The following is a 27,037-nucleotide window of genomic DNA, read 5'->3' as shown; positions in this document are numbered from 1 at the left end:
GATGGGGTTTAGGCGTGGAGAACATGCACGTCATTCCATTCACCTGATACCTTTGTATCAAGGTACTCCTCCACGATGGCAGCTTGGTGGGGCCGTGCGTTATCATCCATCAGGAGGAAGGTGTAACCCACTGCACCCCTGAAAATGCTGACATACTGGTGCGAAATGACGTCCCGATAGACCTGACTTGGTACAGTTCCTATGTCAAAGACATGCGGGGGTGTACGTGCACCAATCATAGTCCCACCGCACACCATCAAACCACGACCTCCATAAAGGTCCCTTTCAAGGACATTAAGGGGTCGGTATCTGGTTCCTGGTTCATTCCAGATGAAAACCCGGCGAGAATCACTGTTCAGACTATATCTGGACCCGTCCCTGAACATAACTTGGGACCACTGTTCGAAGGACCATGTACTGTGTTCTTGACACCAAGCTTTACGGGCTCTCCTGTGACCAGGGGTCAGTGGAATGCACCTTGCAGGTCTCTGGGTGAATAAACCGTGTCTGTTCCGTCGTCTGAAGACTGTGTGTCTGGAAACAACTGTTTCAGTGGTTGCGGTAAGGTCCCGAGTAAGGATACGTGCAGTACTCCATGGCCGTCTGCGGGCGCTGATGGTGAGATATCAGTCTTCTTGTAGTTTTTACAGTGTGGAGGTCCCGTACTGTAGCCCCTGGACACGTTTCCTGTCTGCTGGAATCTTTGCCATAATCTTGAGATCACACTTTGTGGCGCACGGAGGGCCTGTGCTAAGACCTGCTGTGTTTGACCGGCCTCCAGTCGCCCTGGTATTCTACCCCTCATTACGTCATCAATGTGTGTTCTCTGAGCCATTTTCAACACCATTAGCACGTCTGAAAACGTCTGCACACTTATTCGCTGCTCCGTACTCTGACATTCACCAACACACCTCTGCGAATGTGGACTGCTGCCAGCGCCACCGTGCGACGACCGCAGGTCAAATCTACCGCATGGTCATACCCCGATGTGATTTAAACTCGCAAACCACGTGCCAGAGTGTTGTTTCGCCATGTATCAGCATTATCCTTAATTTATGAGCATGAGTGTAGTACTCCAACAGCGACTGAGATGCGCTACTGCATGGCGGCAGCAGTCAGTGCGACCCAGGGTAATGCTAGCTGCTGGGGTCGTGGTTTATTCTACATGTTTTACTGTCCTCCTTAGTACATAAACGTAAATAGAATATGGGATTAGACTAATTTGGGAGCGTTCTATCGAATGGGCACATAAAATCCCGCTCTAATTTTGTTGGTAACAGGAAACAAGCAGGCGCGTTCCGTTGACTCAGACTCCAGCAACACATTACAAACACGAAATAGCAAATGTCTGCCGAAATGTCAGAGGAAACCCCCCTGATGATGACTCCTAGGATGGACACCGGGTGTATACTACTACACTTGTATGATATTTTGTTTTATCGTAAGATAAACAAAGTTTCTAGGATTGTTTTCGCACTGTGGTAAATAAAGCAGAAACACAGAGGACAGTTTTTATTTTCATTTTATACGTGTAATGTGGCAGCTCACAAAGAGATGGAAATACACTCAGACCACAATAGTTCAGCAGCTCACAAACGGGCCGCGAGAGATATAAACAGGCCTGCCACCATAGATTTTGGTGCTGAATTACAAAAATAAAATTTTCTAGAAGTAAATATAGTCAGTTCATTACAACTCTCGTACGATAAAAGAAACTTGTGAGTCGTTAAAAAATGAGCCTGTGGAAAAATTTAAGAGAGGATTTTTATCAGTTTAGAGTACTTTTAAAGTTTATCTGGGCAGGACATACGTTTACAAAGTAATCACAAGCGCCTAAAGTATAATTTCATACGCTTCTACGGAGCAACCAGACGTATAAAACAGTACTCACTTGAAAACAGACCATTTCCACTTCCAATACGTAACATTTTAATCTTGCGCTCAGACAGCAGAGAGGAAACCGTTCGGATATGCATTACAGAGCTACTGAGCAATTAAAACGTTTGCTAGGTCCAACAAGGCGTTCAGCTAAAAGCAAACGGCTTATACTCTCTCTCTCTCTCTCTCTCTCTCTCTCTCTCTCTCTCTCTCTCTCTCTCTCACACACACACACACACACACACACACACACACACACACACACACACACACACACGATCGTCGGAACGCAATCTAGGCAGAGAGTAAAGGACGAAAATGCAGGAAAATAGAAATAAGTGGCCAGATACAACAAGAAAGAAATGAGAGGAGCGCAACCACGACTGAAACCGTAGAAAGCAACGATCACAAAAACAATAAAAACCAAGCGCGGCCATAACTTTTTGTCCTGACTCAGAGCGGCGAGCAATTTCAGTGCCGCATGAGCTGATACCGGCGCTTCCAATAGAATTCCAAACAGCGTTCTTTAATGTTCAGGCTGCAAAAAATCATTCATATAACGTAGTGAATGCTATTGCGGTGTTAAAAATCTACAGATCTCGCGCTAAAATCGACGATTTCATTTTTATAGTATTCCTTAGATAAGCTGCCGTAAATACATACGACCGACTAAATTACAGACACGTACCTACAAGCGCACAGTTACCTCTTTCGCAATAATAACAGTGTGCTCGTGATAACGAAGGGAAAACAAGAAAAAGTCCAGACACATTCATTGGACGTGTCGACACAGTGAAAGCATTAGATGACGTAATATGGTACGATGGTGTTTGAAAATCTCAGAAAAATTGGTGTAAGCTAAGAATAATATATCAAAAGGATGCTACTGTTTAATGTGTAAATCGGAGAAGTAATGAAAGAAATAAAAGTTTCAGGAGTGGGGTTAAAATTCAGAATAAATGAAAAGCAAATGGTAAGGTTCGACTGTGACATCACTGTCCTCTCTGAAAGCAAGGAGGAACCGCAGGAGTTCAAAAATTGCTCTGAGCACTATGCGACTTAACTTCTGAGGTCATCAGTCGCCTAGAACTTAGAACTAATTAAACCTAACTAACCTAAGGACATCACACACATCCATGCCCGAGGCAGGATTCGAACCTGCGACCACATCGGTCGCTCGGTTCCAGACTGTAGCGCCTAGAAGCGCACGGCCACTCCGGCCGGCGAACTGCAGGAGTTGTTGAGTGGAATGGTCTGATGACCCCAGAATATGGAGTGGGGGTAAGCTGAAGGAAGCCAAAAGTAATAAGAAATTGTGGTAATGAGATCGGCGAATAACGTAACACCAGAATGTTGCAAACATAGTGAAGGAATTCTGCTTCGTTGCAAGCAAAATAACACTTGAGGAAGGAAGCAGGAAGTATATAAGAAGCAGATTAGGACAAACAAATGGACATTCCTGGCTAAAATATGTCTGCTAGTATCAAACATCAATCTTAATTTGAGGAAAAGATTTCAGAAAAATGTACGTTTGGAAGAAAACACAGAGTGAGCCATGGACTGGTGCAAAATTGGAAGAGTATCAAGAAGTTTGAAATATGATGGTTTGAAATACGGTGTTAGAGAAAACTACTGATAATTAAGTGGACTGATGAGAAATGGTGTTTCGCAGAATCGTCGACGGAATGAATAATGCGGAAAACACTGACGAGAAGAAGGGGCACGATTATAGGACATTTGTTAAGGCATAAGGGATTATATTGAGCGGTACTAGAGGGAACCGTAGAGGGTAGAAACTGTAGAGGCAGACGGGGACTGGAGACTATAAGTACACTCTGAGAGAGAGAGAGAGAGAGAGAGAGAGAGAGAGAGAGAGAGAGAGACAGAGATCGGTGGATGTGACGTACATGTACAGACAAACAAAGATCACAATTTCAGAACAGCTGGATATACTCGTATTATTCAAGAAGAAGAGCTTCACAAACTGAGCAAAGTACACTCCTGGAAATTGAAATAAGAACACCGTGAATTCATTGTCCCAGGAAGGGGAAACTTTATTGACACATGCCTGGGGTCAGATACATCACATGATCACACTGACAGAACCACAGGCACATAGACACAGGCAACAGAGCATGCACAATGTCGGCACTAGTACAGTGTATATCCACCTTTCGCAGCAATGCAGGCTGCTATTCTCCCATGGAGACGATCGTAGAGATGCTGGATGTAGTCCTGTGGAACGGCTTGCCATGCCATTTCCACCTGGCGCCTCAGTTGGACCAGCGTTCGTGCTGGACGTGCAGACCGCGTGAGACGACGCTTCATCCAGTCCCAAACATGCTCAATGGGGGACAGATCCGGAGATCTTGCTGGCCAGGGTAGTTGACTTACACCTTCTAGAGCACGTTGGGTGGCACGGGATACATGCGGACGTGCATTGTCCTGTTGGAACAGCAAGTTCCCTTGCCGGTCTAGGAATGGTAGAACGATGGGTTCGATGACGGTTTGGATGTACCGTGCACTATTCAGTGTCCCCTCGACGATCACCAGTGGTGTACGGCCAGTGTAGGAGATCGCTCCCCACACCATGATGCCGGGTGTTGGCCCTGTGTGCCTCGGTCGTATGCAGTCCTGATTGTGGCGCTCACCTGCACGGCGCCAAACACGCATACGACCATCATTGGCACCAAGGCAGAAGCGACTCTCATCGCTGAAGACGACACGTCTCCATTCGTCCCTCCGTTCACGCCTGTCGCGACACCACTGGAGGCGGGCTGCACGATGTTGGGGCGTGAGCGGAAGACGGCCTAACGGTGTGCGGGACCGTAGCCCAGCTTCATGGAGACGGTTGCGAATGGTCCTCGCCGATACCCCAGGAGCAACAGTGTCCCTAATTTTCTGGGAAGTGGCGGTGCGGTCCCCTACGGCACTGCGTAGGATCCTACGGTCTTGGCGTGCATCCGTGCGTCGCTGCGGTCCGTTCCCAGGTCGACGGGCACGTGCACCTTCCGCCGACCACTGGCAACAACATCGATGTACTGTGGAGACCTCACGCCCCACGTGTTGAGCAATTCGGCGGTACGTCCACTCGGCCTCCCGCATGCCCACTATACGCCCTCGCTCAAAGTCCGTCAACTGCACATACGGTTCACGTCCACGCTGTCGCGGCATGCTACCAGTGTTAAAGACTGCGATGGAGCTCCGTATGCCACGGCAAACTGGCTGACACTGACGGGGGCGGTGCACAAATGCTGCGCAGCTAGCGCCATTCGACGGCCAACACCGCGGTTCCTGGTGTGTCCGCTGTGCCGTGCGTGTGATCATTGCTTGTACAGCCCTCTCGCAGTGTCCGGAGCAAGTATGGTGGGTCTGACACACCGGTGTCAATGTGTTCTTTTTTCCATTTCCAGGAGTGTATCTCTTTGGTCCACCTCTGGCCCGTATGCAAGTAGTTATTCGAATTGGCATTGACTGATACAGTTGTTGGGTGTCCTCCTAAGGGATGTTGTTGTTGTGGTCTTCAATCCTGAGACTGGTTTGATGCAGCTCTCCATGCTACTCTATCCTGTGGAAGCTTCTTCATCTCCCAGTACCTACTGCAACCTACATCCTTCTGAATCTGCTTAGTGTATTCATCTCTTGGTCTCCCTCTACGATTTTTACCCTCCATGCTGCCCTCCAATACTAAATTGGTGATCACTTGATACCTCAGAACATGTCCTACCAACCGATCCCTTCTTCTAGTCACGTTGTGCCACAAATTTCTCTTCTCCCTAATTCTATTCATTACCTCTTCATTAGTTATGTGATCTACCCATCTAATCTTCAGCATTCTTCTGTAGCACCACATTTCGAAAGCTTCTACTTTCTTCTTTTCCAAAGTATTTATCGTCCATGTTTCACTTCCATACAAATATTTTCAGAAACGACTTCCTGACACTTATATCTATACTCGATGTTAACAAATTTCTCTTCTTCAGAAACGCTTTCCTTGCCATTTACAGTCTACATTTTATATCCTCTCTACTTCGAGTGTCATCAGTTATTTTGCTCCCCAAATAGCAAAACTCTTTAACTACTATAAGTGTCTGATTTCCTAATCTAATTCCCTCAGCATCACCCGACTTAATTCGACTGCATTCCATTATCCTCGTTTTTCTTTTGTTGATGTTCATCTTATATCCTCCTTTCAAGACATTATCCATTCCGTTCAACTGCTCTTCCAAGTCCTTTGCTGTCTCTGACAGAATTACAATGTCATCGCCGAACCTCAAGGTTTTTATTTCTTCTCCATGGATTTTAATACCTACTCCGAACTTTTCTTTTGTTTCCTTTACTGCTTGCTCAATATACAGATTGAATAACATCGGGGATAGGCTACAACCCTTTGTCATACCCTTCCCAACCACTGCTTCCCTTTCATGCCCCTCAACTCTTATGACTGCCATCTGGTTTCTGTACAAATTGTAAATAGTCTTTCACTCCCTGTATTTTACGGCTGCCACCTACAGAATTTGAAAGCGAGTATTCCAGTCAACATTGTCAAAATCTTTCTCTAAGTCTACAAATGCTAGAAACGTAGGTTTGCCTTTCCTTAATCTATTTTCTAAGATAAGTCATAGGGTCAGTATTGCCTCACGTGTTCCATTATTTCTACGGAATCCAAACTGATCGTCCCCGTGGTCGGCTTCTACCCGTTTTTGCATTAGTTTGTAAGGAATTTGCGGTGGTATTTTGCAACTGTGACTTATTAAACTGATAGTTCGGTAATTTTCACATCTGTCAACACCTGCTTTCTTTGGGATTGGAATTAAAATCCCAAACTGATTGAATAGCCCTGGCCATAACGCCCCGAGCTGTGTTATATGATGGGAAATGTGACGACTTTGCTGGCCAAGGTAGTGTTTGGCTAGCATGAAGAAGAGCGGTAGAAACTCTCGCCGTGTGCGGGAGGGCGTTATATCGCTGAAATGTAAGTGGAGAATGGCTTACTATGAAGGGCGACAAACGGGGCGCAGAACATCGTCGGTTAACCGCTGTGACGTAAGGGTGGCGCAGATGACAAACAAGCGGGTCCTACTATAAAAAGAACTGGCATCCCAGACCAGCACTCCTGGTTGGCAGTTCTTAGGGCAGGCGACTGTCAAGTTGGTACCTACCCAACTGCTGTCTGGGGGTCCTCTGGACCTGTCTTTGCTGGTATTTGGGTTCAGTTCGAAGAGGGACTCAGTTTTCTCCAGTCAATGAGATGCCAGCCCGAGAACGCGTCTAGAGACCCCACAGACAGCGGTGCAATATCATCCAGAATGTCGCCCGCCATACCACCCGACAGCCTGTGGTGATGGTCTGTGGTGCCGTTTCTTTTCGTAGCAGGACCTCTTTGGTAAATGTCCGCGGCGCCCTTGCAGCCCAGCGGTACGTCGACGATTTTCTACACCGCGTTTTGTTGCCCTTCATGAGAAGCCGTCCTGAGCTTGCATTTCAGCAATATAATGCCCGCCCGCATGCGGCGGGAATTTCCATTGCTTGAGTCCGTACTTGCAAAACCCTGCCTTGCCCAGCCAGGTCACCGAATCTCTCTCCAGTTCAGATGGTTTGGAGCATTATGGACGGGGTCCACTTGCCACCTCGGAGTTTCAACGATTAGTGCCATCAGTTGGAGAGAATTTGGGGTGATATCCTCAGGAGGACATCCAAAAACTGTATCAATCACTCCCAAGCAGAATGACTGCTTGCATAAGGGCCAAAGATGGACCATTGCGTTATTGTATAGTTTGTGACGCTCTTTCTTTTGAACAAATAATCCAGTTTTTTTGAAGTGGTAATTATTTATTTGTCTGTACACGTACATTATACCTACTTATTTCCGTGCCATTCGGATAATTCCTTGGTAATGAGTCGCTATTTTTGTATTAGAGTGCAAGTATGGACTGAAACCGTGTACCACACAGCCTTAGTATGGCACAGAAAGGAGTGATGTATTTAGCCATACAACTTTTGACCAAATTGTGAGTGATATAAAGAATCAAGTACATAATAAAAATCACTTCGATGCCGACAGAAATTATTCATGATTGATGCCTGTTTCTCACGCATACAATCGTTTTTGAATGTTTGATGACATAATTGTATTTGCGTAGGTGTGTGCTCGCGCTCTTGTGTGTGTGTGTGTGTGTGTGTGTGTGTGTGTGTGTGTGTGTGTGTGTGCGCGTGCGCGTACGTGCGTGCGGTCGCGCCCGACTGAACGTAGCTATTAAGTAAACACTGATATTCCAAAACATAACCACTGCCCACCGCGACATTCACCTGCGATTGGTAGCGCTACGGGCTCGTGACATAGTATCGAAAGTATATAAGTGGGGCAGAGACGAAAAGGAACTCCTTGTAACTAGAGATGGGCAAAGTCGTTCATCCTTGGGAGCTAGTTCACTGGTGATCGCTCTTTTTCCGGAACCGTTCATTTTTACTCGTTCGCCGTTCATTGTGCTTGGTATATGGTTCATATGAAACCTGAAAATTAGTAGCATAGGTGACTCAAGATGGAAGGCCCCAAGAGGGGGCACTTGCCTGGATTATAGAGTTTTTATTCATAACAGAATTCTCACACACTTGTAATTTTGGTGCTCCGGCAAAACCTCTCGTTTAGCTAACTGTAGCGGTATGTGGCTGATCTCAGTGCAATAATATAAGGCGCCGAAGAAGTAAGAAATAAGTCAATGCAAACAACTTCGAAAGAATAGATGACGATTAATGGGAGACAGTAGGCAGTCTAGTACTCGGGGCCGATTTTTCGTGCGCCACCCTGTACACTGAAACAATAGTGAAGTAAGCTGATACGCCGTTTTGTGCCTGAAATGATGTGTATATTACATACCACGTAATTCTTATGTAATTTACGTAATTATAAAATACATTTTAATTATCGGCCGTGGACGCTGAATAGAATACGAAAAGAGCCAGAAGTTCAGAGTTCAAAAAAGGTTTGAAACAGACCTAGAATGGGCGTGCGAAGCAAAAAAAAACGAACAACAACAACAACTCGCTACTGAACTAACTGTGAGCAGTCGGCAGTGGAACTACGACGAGTGGCCACGCGATGAAGGCCGAGCGAGACCGAGACACATGGGAACGGGACTGAGACTATAACGAGACCGGCTGACGTGCCGTTGCGGGAACGAGACCAACCGTTTCCCGTTTCCGGGAACTGTAAGTAGGAAGCTGCGACCGAAGTGAACTATGAAAGACCGTTCCTTGGAATTTGTTCCTCGCTCGTTCCGCTCATTTTGGTGAACCGTTCCTTTGTACCCATTAGACCGTGAACGACCCATCTCTAATTCTAGCAGCGGTACAAGGCGCAAATGAGGAAACCTACTGACATAAGTTTCACGTTGTTGGGGCCCAGCACCTGGGACCAAGGATCTGGGAAAAGGCAAAGCTGGTGGTCTGTTGCCGTGCCACGGACGGAGAACAGACGGGTAAGCGACAAGGTGTTGTTTGTCGACACACCATCACAAAACCTAAACGTCGGAGGCTTGCCTGCTCTGGGAAGCCGGACAGTCGGTGATTTTGCGCAGAGTCGATGACAGCTTACAACACTGTTGAAGGCACTAGTTTTTACAGAGGATGCTATTCAGCGCAGATTATTGAACAGGGGGCTCCATAATAAAGGTCCCTTTCAGGTTCCCACGTTGACCCAATGGTATCGTAATTTATAATTACAATGGGCGCGGAATCATAGAGACTGCACTATGGATCAATGAAAATTTGGCTCCCAGTCAGATGTATCACCATTCATGTTACAGCAGCTCGATCGTTGTGTCCAGATACCCCCTAACCCAGGCTTGAAACATGCACCACGCCACAAGCATAGATCAGTGGGGCACTATTGTGCTATGTGGACATTCATGAGCACTTCCATGGGACCTCTGATAGTAATCCAAGGTGATTAGGTAACTGTGCACTGTGTGAACATGCAGACTATCTGCAGCGCTTCACGTCTGCCGCGATGACAATAGCATCTTCCATAGTGACAACGTTATGTGTCACAAGGCCAGAACCGTGCTATAGTGCTTTAAGGAGAGAATAGTGAACTCAGATGTCTTGGCCACCAAATTCATCTGGTCTGAACCCGATGGACTACGTCAGGGACGCCACTGGCTACCAGTTCTGCACCTACAAACCACCAGCCAGTAATTTAAGGGGGTTGTTTGATCTGAGTGTAGACACCTGGTGCCAGAAACCTACCAAGGACTTCTTCAATCTATGTGACTTCATGCTACCCCAGACTCCAACTCTCTCTGGATTCAGGACTTCTCTTGACGTGGAGGGGGGAACTTCTCTTGATGGGGGGACTTCTCTTGATGGAGTGGACTTATCTTGACAGGGTGGACTTATCTTGACAGGGTGGACTTATCTTGACAGGGTGGACTTATCTTGACAGGGTGGACTTATCTTGACAGGGTGGACTTATCTTGACAGGGTGGACTTATCTTGACAGGGTGGACTTATCTTGACAGGGTGGACTTATCTTGACAGGGTGGACTTATCTTGACAGGGTGGACTTATCTTGACAGGGTGGACTTATCTTGACAGGGTGGACTTATCTTGACAGGGTGGACTTATCTTGACAGGGTGGACTTATCTTGACAGGGTGGACTTATCTTGACAGGGTGGACTTATCTTGACAGGGTGGACTTATCTTGACAGGGTGGACTTATCTTGACAGGGTGGACTTATCTTGACAGGGTGGACTTATCTTGACAGGGTGGACTTATCTTGATGGGGGTGACTTCTCTTGATGGGGGGCCCTTCCCTTGGTGGGGGCCCCTTCTTTGGTGGGGGCTTTTCTCTTGATGGGGGCCTTCACTGAATGAGGGACACTTTAATAGAGTTATGTGTAAGAATGGACCGAAAACCCAAGCTCAGTGTTCAAGCGAACAGTACCAGACCGCATGTTGTGCAATGGTCGCTCGACTATCAAAGAGTCGCTCTTCTGGAGGACATAGAAGCATTGTTGTCCATGGGGTTCTTCTGCAGAGGACTCCTACATGTTCCCATGTTGATCCATGTAGACATCTCTGGCACAGAGAAGCAAGTGATAGAGTGGAAATTCGCAAGGTCCACATGGAATTCCAGTTCGGTTTTACAGGCCGCTAACTTAGATTGCATTTATCAACATTCTCTCAGCCAGCTGTTAGTTCCAAACGATTGGAGAAAAGGCGTCGAAGGCTTAATTCGAATGCAGATCTGATGGAGTAGGATGTCAGTGAAACATTTTATTCAAGAATGCCGCCACGAAAAACCACTTGGTCAAGTCCCTATTACTACTTATTCTGGGTGCAACATCACAAGTCTGGCACATTTATTAAGTGTCTCATTGTGCTACACAATGTACTCCTATATGATGTTCACTCTGCAGGGAATATTTCTAGCTTATTTCCCAGTTTAACTTGACGAACGTGTGATTTCTTGCAAGTGTAGGGTAGTAATTTTGTAGCTCCTATTGTTGGCAAAGACAGTGATTATCACTCCCTCCTCCGACCACGGGCCATAATATGACCAGACTCGTTCATTCTTCTGCGTTAATTTCGGTAAAGAATACGCGAACACCGACTGCAGCTATATCAAGAAAATCTCACAATATGTGGCCCCACATGTCGCTGTCAGAAGTTACTGACTCCTGATCAACAGGAAATTTTTGCAGTACCTGACAAGGATAGCCATATTTCGTGATTCCACTGCTAATATGAGCGATCATTCGACTTTTGCTTGCCAGTGGTTACAGACTGTGAAACTACACTAGGTTCTCTTGTTTTCTAAGAACAGTTACTTCTAGTAATGCTTTGGTGTACACATAGCATGATTTTAGAAACAAATCAACGCTTACCGTCAAGAAAACTGAAATACTCTTAATTTCATAGTAAGAAACTGGGAGAAAACTTCAGAGACAACAAGTAGAGGCATACGCTACACCGGTAATCTCAAGGCTAGGAGAGGCCGGAAGTGTGTGCTATTCGACACTAAGAAGTGCGGGTGTGAGCTACAGGCCAGTAGCTACCAGCAAACATCATGGTACCGTTGTCACACCACTGCTAAGCTGGGTAGTCGACATGAAAAATGTGGTTGCGCACAGAGGCCACAACTAAAGAGTGAAGGGGCACACCCTATATGTTTGTCTTTTTGGTGGAGGACTTTTCCTCCGGTAAAACGTATTAGATTCAATTAGTCAAATATAAGTAACCAGTTGTCCCTGTCCCCCCAACCCCTCCAATTCTCGAAAGAATCGAACTTACATATATGAAACTGCATCACACATCTGATTGCTTTGCAAATAAGCAAGCCCGGATCTAGGGGGTTTGTTATAATTATTAACGAAATCTTCTCGTTGTATCCAAGAAAATGAAATTTTGACTCGAAATTTTTGCCACATCGCTAAACTACTAAGGGGCAGTTGCGCAGTTCCCGGTTAGCAGCCGCTTAAGTTCTGTTCTCGGAATAGCGCGGGAAAGGCGCTTTACGAACCCGTAATAACGGCTGACCCGAGAATAAACTCGGGATAACTGTACCGCTGATTCTCGCAGGGATACTTAACTGGAGGATTTTACAATGAAGGAAAGAGTTACAGATTTAGTCAGGACAAGATTGATTGTTAGAACGAGGAAGGAGAAGAAACGGGGACACACCACACAAATTATATGGAGACTGATATAAAAATGTCGTGTGCTTCTACTTTTAAGTCTCATGCTTGAGAAGCTGGAGCATATGAATGAAATGTGAAACTATTCCCTAACACAAAACTTTTTGCTTGTCGTAGACCTGATAGGCATTTGATATTGGTACTTCGTGAATTATAGTCCGTCGTTCTATTTGCGTAAATGAGGTAGATAAAAATCAACATTTGTGCCAAAACAATTTCCCTTATTTGGCGTGTGTTACAAATGCTCCAATATCAGAAAAGATTATTTATTCTTAACTAGTAGAAAGTGACAAAACAGACGTGATCAGATCGAGAAACCACACCACTCTTGGGTATTATTCATATTAACACATTTTTCTGTGTTAGACAACGAAATTTCGATTCTTCATGTAGCACAACGTTTGACGAACTTTGATGGGGTAATAGATCCTTGCTCAGAAAGGAAAGCATGCCGTGTAAAACTTCAGCAAGATCAGAGAGGAAAAATGCTGGGCCTAAGGACTTACGAAATGTGTCCTGTCTTGCTTGTCTGTTGTCTTTACTGTTTTTTACGTTTCCTGTGTTTAATTTTATGTCACACAAAAGCGAAAGTTATTAGCTAATAGGAAATAAAGAGTGCAAATTTTCTGAAGAGTTCTTATAGTCCCGGTCACAAATACTCACACTCAGTATTAATTGTGAGTTTATTTAGGTGGAGACGGCTGTAAAACCGGTCGGCTGGGAGCACAACAGACCTCAGGACATTTTAATTTCCACTGTCCTGAATGTAGGTTTGATTGTTTCCATTAAAAAATATATACGTTTGGTTTCTGAAGAGTAAAATACAGTCACTGCTGTGGGAAGAGGCGTGGCACTGGACTTCGGCACACTTAAGACCAAATAACATGTCTTATATAACCTCGTACATGTGTGGTTTGCATATCAAGCTCTTCAGAAAGATGTGTCCGCTACAAAATGAACATATTTTTGAAAAAAAAAAATTAAAAGGAATTTGACGTCCTATCTCAAAGACTCGAGGGGGAAGGAGTGCTACTATCAATTTTTTTCCCTGTCTCGGAAATATCGTTGATCTGGGGCTGCAAATGAGTTAACCTAACGAAGTTTCGCATTATTTCACACATGGACCAATGACAATCTCACAACCAAATATATGAAGTTTAGAAATAGGTTTGAAATAATGTTGATACTTTGTAGGAAGTCACTAAGTGCTATCATTGTAAAACACTGAGTGAGTGTAGTCTGGATAATTAGCGCTCCGTTTTAAGAAATGCATCTTAACGTTTACGAGGTTATACGAGAATGTCCTGAAATATAGGTCGTATAACGATGTCATTCTCCAAGTTCATTCAATGGTCTATGTACATACGGTCTGCAAAACGTGTTGCTAATAGAATTAGTAGAAGAAACTCCGTTCGAACAGACCTCGGAATGACGAACGGTGCTGACCGACCGCCGTGTCATCCTTTGCCAATGGGCGTCACAGGATGCGGATATGCAAGGGCACGTGGTCTGCACAAAGCTCTCCCGACCGCTGTCAGTTTTCGCGACCGAAGGTGCTACTTCTGTCAAGTAGCTCCTCAGTTGGCCTCACAAGGGCTGAGTGCACCACACTTGCCAACAGCCCTCGGCAGATCCGGACAGTGACCCGTCCAAGTGCTGGTCAAATCCGACAGCGCATAACTTCGGTGATGTGCCGGGAACGGCTGTTACCTCTGTGACAAGGCCGTTGGCAGAGTTAGTAGTAAAAAAGTAATAAATTTAAACGTCACATTTTATGCTGAAGCTATACCGTATAAACTGCGAAAATGTAAAAAGCGATGAACCTTTTCCCTTTTGTTATTTTGTGGTCAGTGTCAGCGAGAGAAATTTATGAAAAGGTTTAAAATTATGTGTTATGTTTGTTTGAAACCTCTAAGTGCTCTTACTGGCGAATACGGGATGAATATACAGAGTGTTTATAAATGAATATCGGGATTTTAACGCATTATAATATTTATTATATTACACTTACAGTTATAAATGATATCTGAAATGAAAGAGCAACTCAAACAGTTTTGGGTTGGGTTGTTTGGGGAAAGAGACCAAACAGCGAGGTCATCGGTCTCATCCGATTAGGGAAGGATGGGGAAGGAAATCGGCCGTGCCCTTTCTAAGGAATCATCCCAGCATTCGCCTGGAGCGATTTAGGGAAATCACGGAAAACCTAAGTCAGGATGGCCGGACGCGGGATTGAACCGTCGTCGTCCCGAATGCGAGTCCAGTGTGCTACCACTGCGCCACCTCGCTCGGTCAAACAGTTTTACCAAGAACCATATAAATGTTCAATGTGAGCACCTTGTCACACGGAACACATCAAGTCTATAGCCGAGTTCTTCCCAAACGTTGATGAGTGTGTCTTCAGTGATTGTAGCAACAGCTGCTTCAATCCGATTTCTCAAGTCAGGGAGGTGTGCTGGTAGCGGAGGCACGTACACACGATCCTTGGTGAAGCCACAAAGGAAAAAAATCGCATGGCGTTAGGTCGGGTGAGCGTGGACGCCATACAAAGCAAGCCGTGTCATTGGGCCCTTTGCGGCCTATCCTGCGCTTCGGTACAGTGAAGTTCAACCAATCGCGTACTTCGCTATGCCAGTGAGGTGGCGCACCATCTTGCTGGAAAATGTTCTCTGGCCCATCTTCTTCCAACTGAGGGAAGAACCATTGCTCTAGTGTATCAAGGTAAGAAGTGCCTGTTACAGTAGGTTCGCAAAAAATGAAAGACCCATAACCTTTCCGCCGTGATACGGCACAAAAAACAGTCATTTTATGCATGCGCACTGGTGCCAAACACAACTGTTTGAGTTGCTCTTTCATTTGACATATCATTCATAACTGTAAGTTTGATGTAATAAATATTATAAAGCGTTAAAAACCCCATACTCATTTATAAACACCCTGTATTGTGGGTAATTTGCGCGTCTTGAGGTTTACTGTCTCAAAACACATACAAAGTTTTTAACTTTAATAGCTACTTGTGTCACTGTGTTAGCCATTAATGTGAGATTACGCCACTTAATGAGTATACAGGGTGTACATGAAGTCCACAAACACTTTTAATTATTTATTGCACAAGAACGAAACATCGTACAGATATCATAAGTATGTCATTTTGAAGAGAAAACCCGATTTTTTTTTCACGTATACCGCCACAGCGTAGTTTGGTAATGTGCCGATAGTCAGCGCTAGTTGCAAGTATGGCGATTTCAGGTGCGGAGCGAGCTTTTTGTGTGTTGGAGTTCGACAAAAACAAGTGTGCTACAGCTGTTCAACGGATGCTTAGAACCACGTACGGCAAGAAGCCATCGACAGGGAAGGCCATTTACCACTGGCAAAGCTAACTCGTCACGACGGGTTGCTTGTGCCCGGCAAAGAGAAGCGGACGTCCCTGTGTGAGTGAAGTGAATGTGAAGCGCATACGAGAGATAGTCATAAGGAGTCCAAATAAATTGGCGCGTCGTGAATCCCGTGAACTCGAAATGGCTCCAAAGTGTGAAAAGTCCTGCGACAGAAGCTGTCTGTGAAACCACTCAAATTGGAGCTAATGCAGAAGCTCAATGACGACGACAAAGACAAGCGTTTTGAGTTCGGTTTGCAGTTGCAACAACTGAATGAGAATGGAGATGGCATTGTTCATCGCTTCATTTTTAACGACGAAGCCACTTTTCACACTAATGGGAAAGTGAACAGGCATAATTGTCGAATCTGGGCTACAAAGCATCCACACGAATGCGTTGAATTTGGCTGTGATTCCCCAAAGCTAAATGTTTTTTGTGCCTTGTCACGTAGCAAGCTGTACTGGCCGTTCTTCTTCGCCGAGAGCAGTGTCACTGGATATCCCTACTAGGACAGCAATGGCTGATGCCTCAAATGCAATCGGACACTCTGTTCATCTTTCAGCAGGATGGGACTGCACCCCATTTTCATACTGAAGTTCGTGGGTACCTGAACACGGAGCTGCCGTTTTGATGGTTCGGCCGTGCTGAAGAAGGAGACAGCTGTTTCATGAAATGGGCTCACCGATCTCTCCGTGTTTTCTGCGGGGACACATTAAAGATCTGGTGTATGCACCGCCTCTGCCACGTGATGTAGCAGAGCTCCGGGAGAGAACACGGGAAGCGACTGCCACAGTTGACGATGCCATGCTAGGAAGGGTATGGCAAAAATCCGATTACCGTATTGACGTCTGTTGGGTCACTCATGGTTTCCATATCAAATGTTTGTAAAAAGACTTTCAGAGTTTCTCTTCAGTTGAAACTTTCGGGCTGAGAGGCCGTGGTCGATGTATAAAATTTCCACCTAACGTTTCGTCTCCATCTGCGGGAGACATCTTCTGAGGTCGTCCGGCTACTGCCACTGAGGCTCCAGGTACTCTCGCATTTATAGAGAGCATAGGGGGCACCACCATTCGTCACGTGATGCCGACAGTATGCCTATCTTTGGAAGGTGTCATCATTCTCCATTAAGAGTAATCGATTGTCATTCTGCTGGCGCAACGTGGACATCCATATTTTGACCCACTATAAAACTTCCTCATTTCTATTGAAATTATTATGTTCTTTGTGAATCTCTATTGCTTCTCTATACATGCGCGCATGATAATGGGATGTTCGTGCTAGAACGCATGTCTCATAAATTTAATTTCGTGGTTCTCACTCGAAAAACTTGCTCAGCTACGGCCGATTTTTCGATGTGCCCTAAGCGACAGTTTCTTTTATGTTCCACTAAGCGGGTGTTTACATTTCTTTTCGTTGTGCCAAAAAAAAAAAAAAAAAATGGTTCAGATGGCTCTGAGCACTATGGGACTTAACATCTATTGTCATCAGTCCCCTAGAACTTAGAACTGCTTAAACCTAACTAACCTAAGGACATCACACAACACCCAGTCATCACGAGGCAGAGAAAACCCCTGACCCCGCCGGGAATCGAACCCGGGAACCTGGGCGCGGGAAGCGAGAACGCTACCGAACGACCACGAGCTGCGGACGTTGTTCCAATATATACTTGTCCACAACGGCATGGAATTTTGTACACTCCAAGTGTTGCTTAGTGGTGTCGGGCGTCTTTTGCAGTTCTTAAATATTCCTTAATCATCTTGGTGGATCTGAAGATTGTTTCGACCCCATACCTGGCCAGAACTTTCCTGATACTGTCCGTGACTTTATTAGTGAACGGTAGGAAAAACTTTTCCAGACCGTTGTTGCTCTTGACTTCTGGCTTCGTTTCTTCTTTGATGGAGGGCTCGATCAATTTCCTTGCTGGTATATCCGTTTTGCATTAAGGCTGGCCGTAAGTGATTTAATTCATCTTGTAAGCAAGCCGGCTCGCAGATTTTGTTGGCTCTGTCCAAATGTACGATTTCATAGTTTCTCTTCAAAATGCAATGTGTATGACATCTGTACAGTTTTGAGTTCTTGTGCGATAAATAATTGAAAGTGTTCTCGGACTTTATGTACACCCTGTACTACGCCGGCTTTTAAATTTTTTTATTCGGATTATATTGCTATGAAGTAAGGAAAGTCGAATTTTTATTGTCCCTAGAAGTAGATAGACAGGCAACTCGTAACTGAATCTGTATAACATTTCCAGCCCCTTAGTAATATACGCACCCTCTAAAATGCAATCCCTTCAAAGGGAACGTCATTTTATTGACGAGTGATGTGGCAGGTATTTTATCACTGTAGAAGTATGTTTTTTTTTGTTATGGTTTTAGGGCGCATTATCGCCAGGTCTGTGACTTACGAAAAGCTAAAAAAAACGTAACTGGAAACCAGTAGCAATGGAAGCAAAACTCAAAAAAGTGGGGAAACCAAAAACAGAAAGAAAGCTTAGAAAACCACTATAGGAGAGGGGTTGTTTGTCCCCAAAAAGAGCTTCAAATGACTGACATCATCTCACTGGCACTAATGAACTCGAGAACACGATCGGCTGAGCGCGTGTCATCTGCTAAAATGGGAGATGTATCAGGCGACAGCTGTAGACGGGCGCGTAACGGAGTAAAATAGGAGCACTCAAGTACAAGGTGTCTTACCGTCCACAGTTGAGAGCAGTGGGGACAAAGCAGGGGAGGATCGCCACTTAAAAGATGTCGATGGCCAAAAAGACAGTGCCCTATCCGGAGTCTAGTTAAAATTACTTCCTCCCGACGACGAGTTCGGGAGGAAGAGGTCCAAGTGCAGGGAAGAGCTTTCACGTCCCACAATTTATTATTGGGAAGTGTCGACCGATGTGCGTGCCATAAAAGAGCAACACGACGACATAAAACACTTCGTAGATCGGCGAAGGGAATCATGCCAATAGCTGGCCGAAGAAGAGAGACTGCAGCCTTGGCCGCTATATCGGCCGCCTCATTTCCACAGATACCAACATGTCCTGGGATCCAGAGGAACGCCACCGAGACGCCCCCCAAGTGGAGCAAGTGGAGTATGTGATGATAAATTAAGATCAAATGAATACACCGTAAACAGTGCCGTCGCATCAATACACAGGTTACCCCCGTCTCGCTGTAACGCAGGCGTGTATTCGCGCGGGAAAACGACCGTATAGGTGCCGAATGACACGCCGCTGCAGATTGTCCCAAAATTCTTGCGCCTTCGTTTGCAATTCGGCAATGGTTCTTGCAGGCTCTGGAGAACGAGTATGTCCTCGCTTCATCATGACCCGCACGTGTTGAACTAGCGAGAGATCTGGTGATCTTACTGGCCACGACAGTTCTTGTGCAGCACGAAGAGCAGGTTGCAGCGCAGCTGCCGTTTGTGGACGTGCGTTATCGTGCTGAAAAAGCACAGCACCTTCCCGTCAAAGCAGCGGCAGTAGCACGGGGACAACAGCTTGTGCAATGAAATGGGGCGCTGGCCACTTCACTCTGCAGGAACACCAAATGTGACCGTGAGTTGTAACCGATGGTTCCCTATACAATGAAGCCTGCGATAGGATCTGTCTTCCGTAGGCGACTGCACTCTGGAATAGTCAGCTTACCACTAGCATAGAGATATACTACTGGCCGTTAAAATTGCTACACCACGAAGATGACATGCTACAGACGCGAAATGTAACCGACAGGAAGAAGATGCTGTGATATGCAAATGATTAGCTTTTCAGAGCATTCCCACAAGGTTGGCGCCGGTGGCGACACCTACAACGTGCTGACATGAGGAAAGTTTCCAACCGATTTCTCATACACAAACAGCAGTTGACCGGCTTTGCCTGGTGAAACGTTGTTGTGATGCCTCGTGTAAGGAGGAGAAATGCGTATCATTTCGTTTCCGACTTTGATAAAGGTCGAATTGTAGCCTATCGCGATTGCGATTTATCGTATCGCGACATTGCGTCTCGCGTTGGTCGAGATCCAATGACTGTTAGGAGAATATGGGATCGGTGGGTTCAGGAGAGTAATACGGAACGCCGTGCTGGATCCCAAGGGCCTCGTATCACTAGCAATCGAGATGACAGACTTCGTACCCACATGGCTGTAACGGATCGTGCAGCCACGTCTCGATCACTGATGGGGACGTTTGCAAGACAACAACCATCTGCACGAACAGTTCGATGACGTTTGCCACAGCATGGACTATCAGCTCGGAGACCGTGGCTGCGGTTACCCTAGACGCTGCATCACAGACAGGAGCGCTTGCGATGGTGTACGCAACGACGAACCTGGGTGCACGAATGGCAAAACGTCATTTTTTTCGGATGAATTCAGGTTCTGTTTACGGCATCATGATGGTCGCATCCGTGTTTGGCGACATCGCGGTGAACGCACATTGGAAGCGTGTATTTGTCATTGCCGTACTGGCGTATCACCCGGCGCGATGGTATGGGGTGCCATTGGTTACACGTCTCGGTCACATCTCGTTCGCATTGACGGCACTTTGAACAGTGTACGTTACATTTCAGATGTGTTACGACCCGTGGCTCTACCCTTCATTCGACCCCTGCGAAACACTACATTTCAGCAGGATAATGCACGACCGCATGTTACAGGTCCTGTACGGGCCTTTCTGGATACAGAAAATGTTCGACTGCTGCCCCGGCTAGCACGTTCTCCAGACCTCTCACCAGTTGAAAACGTCTGGTCAGTGGTGGCCGCGCAACTGGCTCGTCACAATATGCCAGTCACTTCTCTTGATGAACTGTGGTATCGTGTTGAAGCTGCATGGGCAGCTCTACCTGTACACGCCATCCAAGCTCTGTTTCACTCAATGCCCAGGCGTATCAAGGCCGTTATTACGGCCAGAGGTGGTTGTTCTGGGTACTGATTTCTGAGGATCTATGCACCCAAATTGCGTGAAGATGCAATCACATGTCAGTTATAGTATAATATATTTGTCCAATGAATACCCGTTTATCATCTGCATTTCTTCTTGGTGTAGCAATTTTAATGGCCAGTAGTGTACAACGTACTCTGGAGACAACAGAGCGCCATTCAAGCCTCCAGTCAACTCTTTCGCGACACTACAGCAGCCTTGTTTGGCGATGTCGAGGTGTCAGCGGTAGCCTGACCAGAGGTACATGTGTTCTTAGACCTGCTGCAAGCTACGGTTCCAAATGGTGCAACGTGCGCCCTGACTTCGTCCTTGCATGACGATCGGTGCGTCGTCGCTGGTCGCATAATACGTCGATCTAGATGTGCGTCTGTACAGAGCGGACGTCGAGAACCTGATCTACATTTGTCGGAGTATTGCATACCACTGCTACAAGCAGCGACGCCCCACCGATGTCCCCAGCGTGCGCAGCAATCTGTCGATACGTTCATCCAAATTCCTGCAGGCCCACAATGAGACCCCGTTCAAATGGCCCGAATCTGTTGACGATTATGTACTATTGGGTGAGACATGTTTGTACCCTAGAATGATTGTGGCGAACGCTGCTCACCACTAATTCAACACAGGGTCTGCGCAGAATACGATTGCCGACGCGCAGTGACCAATTTTCGCTCCAAGCGCTTTGCGAGTTCATTAGTTTGTTCGGAAGGGCAGGCTGACACTGCCTCCTTTCGGCACGTCGCCATTGACAGAATCGAGACGCACTTCCTACAGCCATTTTCAAACAATTTTACAGAATGTATATAAGTAACTATTAGCCTCGATTGCGGTAAAGAAACCACCCTTTACCTAGGTTTCAGCCCAAACAATTGAGCCTTCCTCAGAAGATATACCTGAATCTATAATTTGTCTAAGAGGTCATGGTCTAGAAATAAAACTAAAACAGCCTGAATAGGCGAAGTCACATTTTAAAAATACGGTACATACGTACTAAGTCAACACCAAGACTTAAGCTTTGGAGTGCTCTAGATCTAGTCCTACTTAGTTTCACGTGAGCTTCAGAGGCCCACCGCACGGCGTCCATGGAGTCGATGGGCACGCCAGAGCTTAAGTTTTGATGTTGTCTTACGTACCGCATTTTTAGAATGTGACCAAGCCTATTCAGGCTGTTTTAGTTTTATTTCTAGACCATGCCCTCTTAGACAAATTATAGATTCAGGTATATCTTCTGAAGAAGGCTCAATTATTTGAGCTGAAACCTAGGTAAAGGTTGGTTTCCTTACCGAAATCTAGGCTGATAGTTTATTAGATTATCGCGACTGCTGACGGCTGCAATGTTGAATTTACAGAATATATTCGGTAAAAGACATCGTTTTTGCTTTACTTGTAGCTTTATACGTGAGGTTCCTTGTGATATGGCCATCATTTCGTTAGTATTCAAAGTCATTCTGATATTTACGTGGAAGTAAGACACAGCACGAAGTTCGAAAAAGTTTGCAGTGAGTAATAGGGGGCGCAACGATTTTCCTTTTGGTGCATACTGCATAGTATGTTTCTGCTTCTGAAATTTAGATTGCGTATCGAATTTTTCTTTAGATTTGGATGAAGGTCTCAATCTGCCACCAATCTTGAGAAACTTGCGCACTCATTTGCCATCGCTCCGCGCCAGTAATAAAGCCAGAATGAAATATTTACAACATTCCTCATATTTCATAAACTGTTTCAGCTATCGAAATGACATTTTCGCAAACGATAGCACGTAAAGAGGAGAGCATTTCGCCATATGGTTATTATGCGAAATTTCATTATCTACTGTGTTATTCCACTAACTACAGACTTTTTTAATGAATGTGTTTGAAATGCCCGCTAAACCCGCTGGGCAGAAAAGGTGATTAGGATTGTGGAAAGGGTCAAATAAGGTTGGGGTCAATTTCACTCTAAAATTTTAATTTATTGTAATTTAATAACACATCAAACTCCAAATATTTCACGGCTGAGAGTCTCCAAACAAGAAGTCTCAAAAATCGACAAGGTAAATTCAAGTGTCTAAAGACAGACAGTTACAAATATATATACCAAAATCTTTCAAAGCCAAAAGGCCGCAGTGTGTTTGCTTGAAAGGTAACTTTAAGAATAAGGTTCCAAGTTGCTGAAGGTCCACAATTAATTTTTCAAAATTAAAAAAAAATAATAGCCATAAGTCTTAAGTTTTAGGTGGCTGAAACGCACTAAAAGAAAAGATAACACAACGACAATAACCTTTCAGCAAATATCCAATTGCTGGAATTCAGACTTGCTTGTATGCGGCTGAACGTCTTTTAACTTGCTTAATATAGAGTGATACTAAGAATCTTTTAAATCATTGGCTATGGTAGATTATAAACAGACAATTAAACACCGGTGAGAAAGGCAATAAGACAACGGCACCCAGAAGCCTCCAGGGGGTCGGTCTGCCCTCGTTCACTTAGGTGAGACAGGTGGTGAGCCCAACTACACCTGATCTGTCGGAGCCCAACCAAGGGACAGCCAGAGACCGACCGACAAACGACTTGCTTGCCGCCAATTGGTACACGAGAACTCAAACACAAAATGTTACGAACGTGATTATCCACAATGAAAAGTGTATTAAGCTGTCAAAACTACACACCATGTTGGACAGCGACAACAGGTGAGGAAAGGACACTGCCTGAAAGTACGTTAGTGGCCAAGGCAGGTAACCACAACACTAATGGGAACAAGGCAGAAAATTCCGCTAGTGCACTTTAATTGTAGTCAACCAATGTAGTTAATTCCACCGCATGCTGGCTAAATTTCGGCAATACAAACCCTCGGTGTTACTCACAGGAAAACCTCCCCAACAGCGAACCACTTAAACGAACCACACAACATAAATGGGCGTAGCTTGGGTACTTAAAACACCACTCAACTTTGACGTCCTGGGTCCGTGAGCCACGAAGCTCGTAGCGATCCGACATCTCCACACGTTCTGCAACACTGCACAGTGACCGCCAGCAGACCCAGCCGACTGCACCACATGGAGATATCTTCCCTGGTCCACAGCAACCGACCGACTCCCGCAGAATGCCGAAAACATCTAAAATAATCGCCAGTGGAAATAATGTTAACTGCACATACAACCTGGAAAACACTTGCACGAAGACCTGAACGATACCCAACAGTAACTAAGCATGCACGAAGACAATTCTGGAGTCGATGCGCACACACATGCAGCCGACTCATGAACGATCGGCGAGCCAAAACGCGTCGACCGGTATGACGACCGACCGACGATCCACCAAGACGGTGGCCCGGCTCAAGTGATGCGTGGCGGCAATGGTCGGGCGATCCATGTCGACGCAGACCTCACTGCTGCTCCAACCCGACTGCACTAGTGCCGCATTGCAACTCCCCGACTGGCAGGTCCGGACTGCGCTCCAGACGCGTTCCAACTGACTGGCAGACCCGAACTCGCGACCCGAACTGCCTTACGACAGACAACGAAAGGGAGGTAATAGCAGTCGAGCAAAGATATTACGAGAGTGGATACATCGATACGCGCTGCTAGCGCCGGTCACGGTCAGGCAAAGCAGCAACTCAGCAACAGTAGTAATTTAAATTAACGTAGTGAGGTGGAAGTACGTTAAAAACAGGGTGTAAAATACATGATGGCGGGAACACGAGCCACACACGGTTCAGTGTTTCAGTTTTTAAGATCCATCGATAGCTGGTGAAATGAGAAACGCTGTTGGCTGTGGAACAACATATGTGACTACATTACACGTTTAGTTTGTACAGAGGGTGTGCTTTTTCATAAACTGCTACCCTTACTTTTCCTCAGTCCTCACTTAATAAACAACTGTTTCAGACTTCCCCCCACCCCCACCCCCGCCCCCACTTGCGTCTGGAGAACATATTACTGAAGTGAGACTGTGTGAATTCTGTCGTGTTTTGGCAAGAGAAACAAATTTTAACGCGGCAACAAGAGGAATATGTAAGTTGCGATGAAAATCAACCACTCATGACGGTTGCGTTCTAAGAGGAACTCAAACTTCGGTTAGACGATAAATCAGTCTAATATAAAAGCCGTAAATTCAACTAAATACCTAGGTATTACAATTACGAACAACTTAAATTTGAAGGAACATACAGAAAATGTTGTGGGGAAGGCTAACCAAAGACAGTGTTTTATTGGCAGGATACTGTAACAGACCTACTAAGGAGACTGTCTACACTACGCTTGTCCGTCCTCTTTTAGAATACTGCTGCGCGGTTTGGGATCCTTGCCAGATAGGACTGACGGAGTAAATCGAAAAAGTTCAAAGAAAGGCAGCACGTTTTGTATTATCGCGAAATATGGGTGAAAGAGTTACTGAAATGATACAGGATTAGGGCTGGACATCATTAAAAGAAAGGCGTTTTTTGTTGCGACAGAATCCATTTCACGAAATTCCAATCACCAGCTTTCTCCTCCGAATGCGAAAATATTTTGTTGGCACCGACCTACATAGGGATGAACGATCACCACGATAAAATAAGAGAAATCAGAGCTCGTACGGAAAGATACAGGTGATCATTCTTTCAGGGTGCTATACAAGACTGGAATAATAGAGAAATGTGAAGGTGGTTCGATGAATCCTCTGCCAGGCACATGAATGTGATTTGCAGAGTATCCATGTACATGTAGATGTTCTCTGAAAGTTACAAATGCTTAACAAGGCAGGCGAAAATAAATCGCTGCATTGTCGGCGGAATTATTCTTAGCTACTAAAGTGCGACTCATTTATGTTGGCGGCCGAGTTTTATGTTCGTTCTGCGCATCTGACGTCACAAAACACAGTCAGCCAATGAACAGAGAACGACGTTGCCAGATCTCGACTGCAGTGCAGAGCATGGACGAGTGTTTTCAGTTTTAGAAGCGTTCAGTCATAAATAAAGTAATAGAACAAAAGCAATGTCTTGATAGCAGACTTTCTTTTATACTGCTTTTTCGCAATAAAGAACAGCGGTAATTGTTTATTTCCTATTGTACTTCGACAAAGCGTGAGTAATTCATGGTTATACCAACAGTGTTTGTCAGTATTTTGCGTGACGTGTTACAGTCCTCATGGCATCCTGTAGGCAGACGAGCGGCGAGAGCGAAACGGTTAAGGTGTTTGGCTTCTATGTGAAAGGTTATGAGTTCAAACCTTGTGTGGTGCTTCATATTTTCATTATTTAAAAACAATATCGAAGTGCCTTACATCACGAATTATATTCGTTTGAATGCAATTTTTTGAAATTTCTAGTGCTTTGTCTCTTCATTAACCCTTTCGCTGCTATAGACACGTGCTGCCCACATTCCGCGCTGTGGGCGATTTTGTCATCATTGCACTGCTCGCCTGTGCAGACACATGGTGTTCCCACTGCTTTGACACGCTTATCATTCGATTTCACAAAAACTATTTCGCCCCAAAATTTGATTTTTACACACGTCTTCTTGACTGATACCTTCCCCCCATAAATGACTTAATTTTGTTTCTATGTTCAACGCAGTTATTATGCAGCATTAAATGTAGTAAACCATTGCACGAAATTTTGAAGAGTTTGCGGAGCGGTAACACAGTATTCAACGATTGTGTTGGCTGATCAGTGTTTTAGCAAATAAGTGATGTTTATGTGTGTCACACACAAAAATTATATTTGACATAGCTCAGAGCACTTCACTGATAGACAGTATATTCAAGTCCTAATGTTTTTGTAAGTCCACAGTTTTGTTTAATGTATTTTGTCTACTTCCTTTTGATTGATTGAAGTGCTTTAAAATAAAGCCAAACATGCTCAGTGTAAATAAAACTTTTGTTACAGTCGCGAAAGACGGAATATTTCTCAATATTCCATACGACACCTATGTGGTACTTAAATGAGATATTGTTATACAGTAAATTTTATATTAAATTTAGGTATCTTGTCCACATTTCATTCTCAACATTGTGGCAACTAAAATCGACCATACGGAAAGTATACTCTATGGACTTTTACGTCTGCAAACTCTTCAAAATTTCGTGCAATGGTTTACTATATTTAATTCTGCATAAAACTGCGTTGAACATCGAAACAAAATTGTCATTTATTGGGGGAAGGTATCAGTCAAGAAGATGTGTAAAAATCTAAGTTTTGGGCC

The sequence above is a fragment of the Schistocerca piceifrons genome, chromosome 10, assembly GCF_021461385.2.
Source record: "Schistocerca piceifrons isolate TAMUIC-IGC-003096 chromosome 10, iqSchPice1.1, whole genome shotgun sequence".
NCBI lineage: Eukaryota > Metazoa > Arthropoda > Insecta > Orthoptera > Acrididae > Schistocerca > Schistocerca piceifrons.
The sequence above is the reverse complement of the archived record's forward strand: the minus strand, read 5'-3'. Positions refer to the sequence as shown.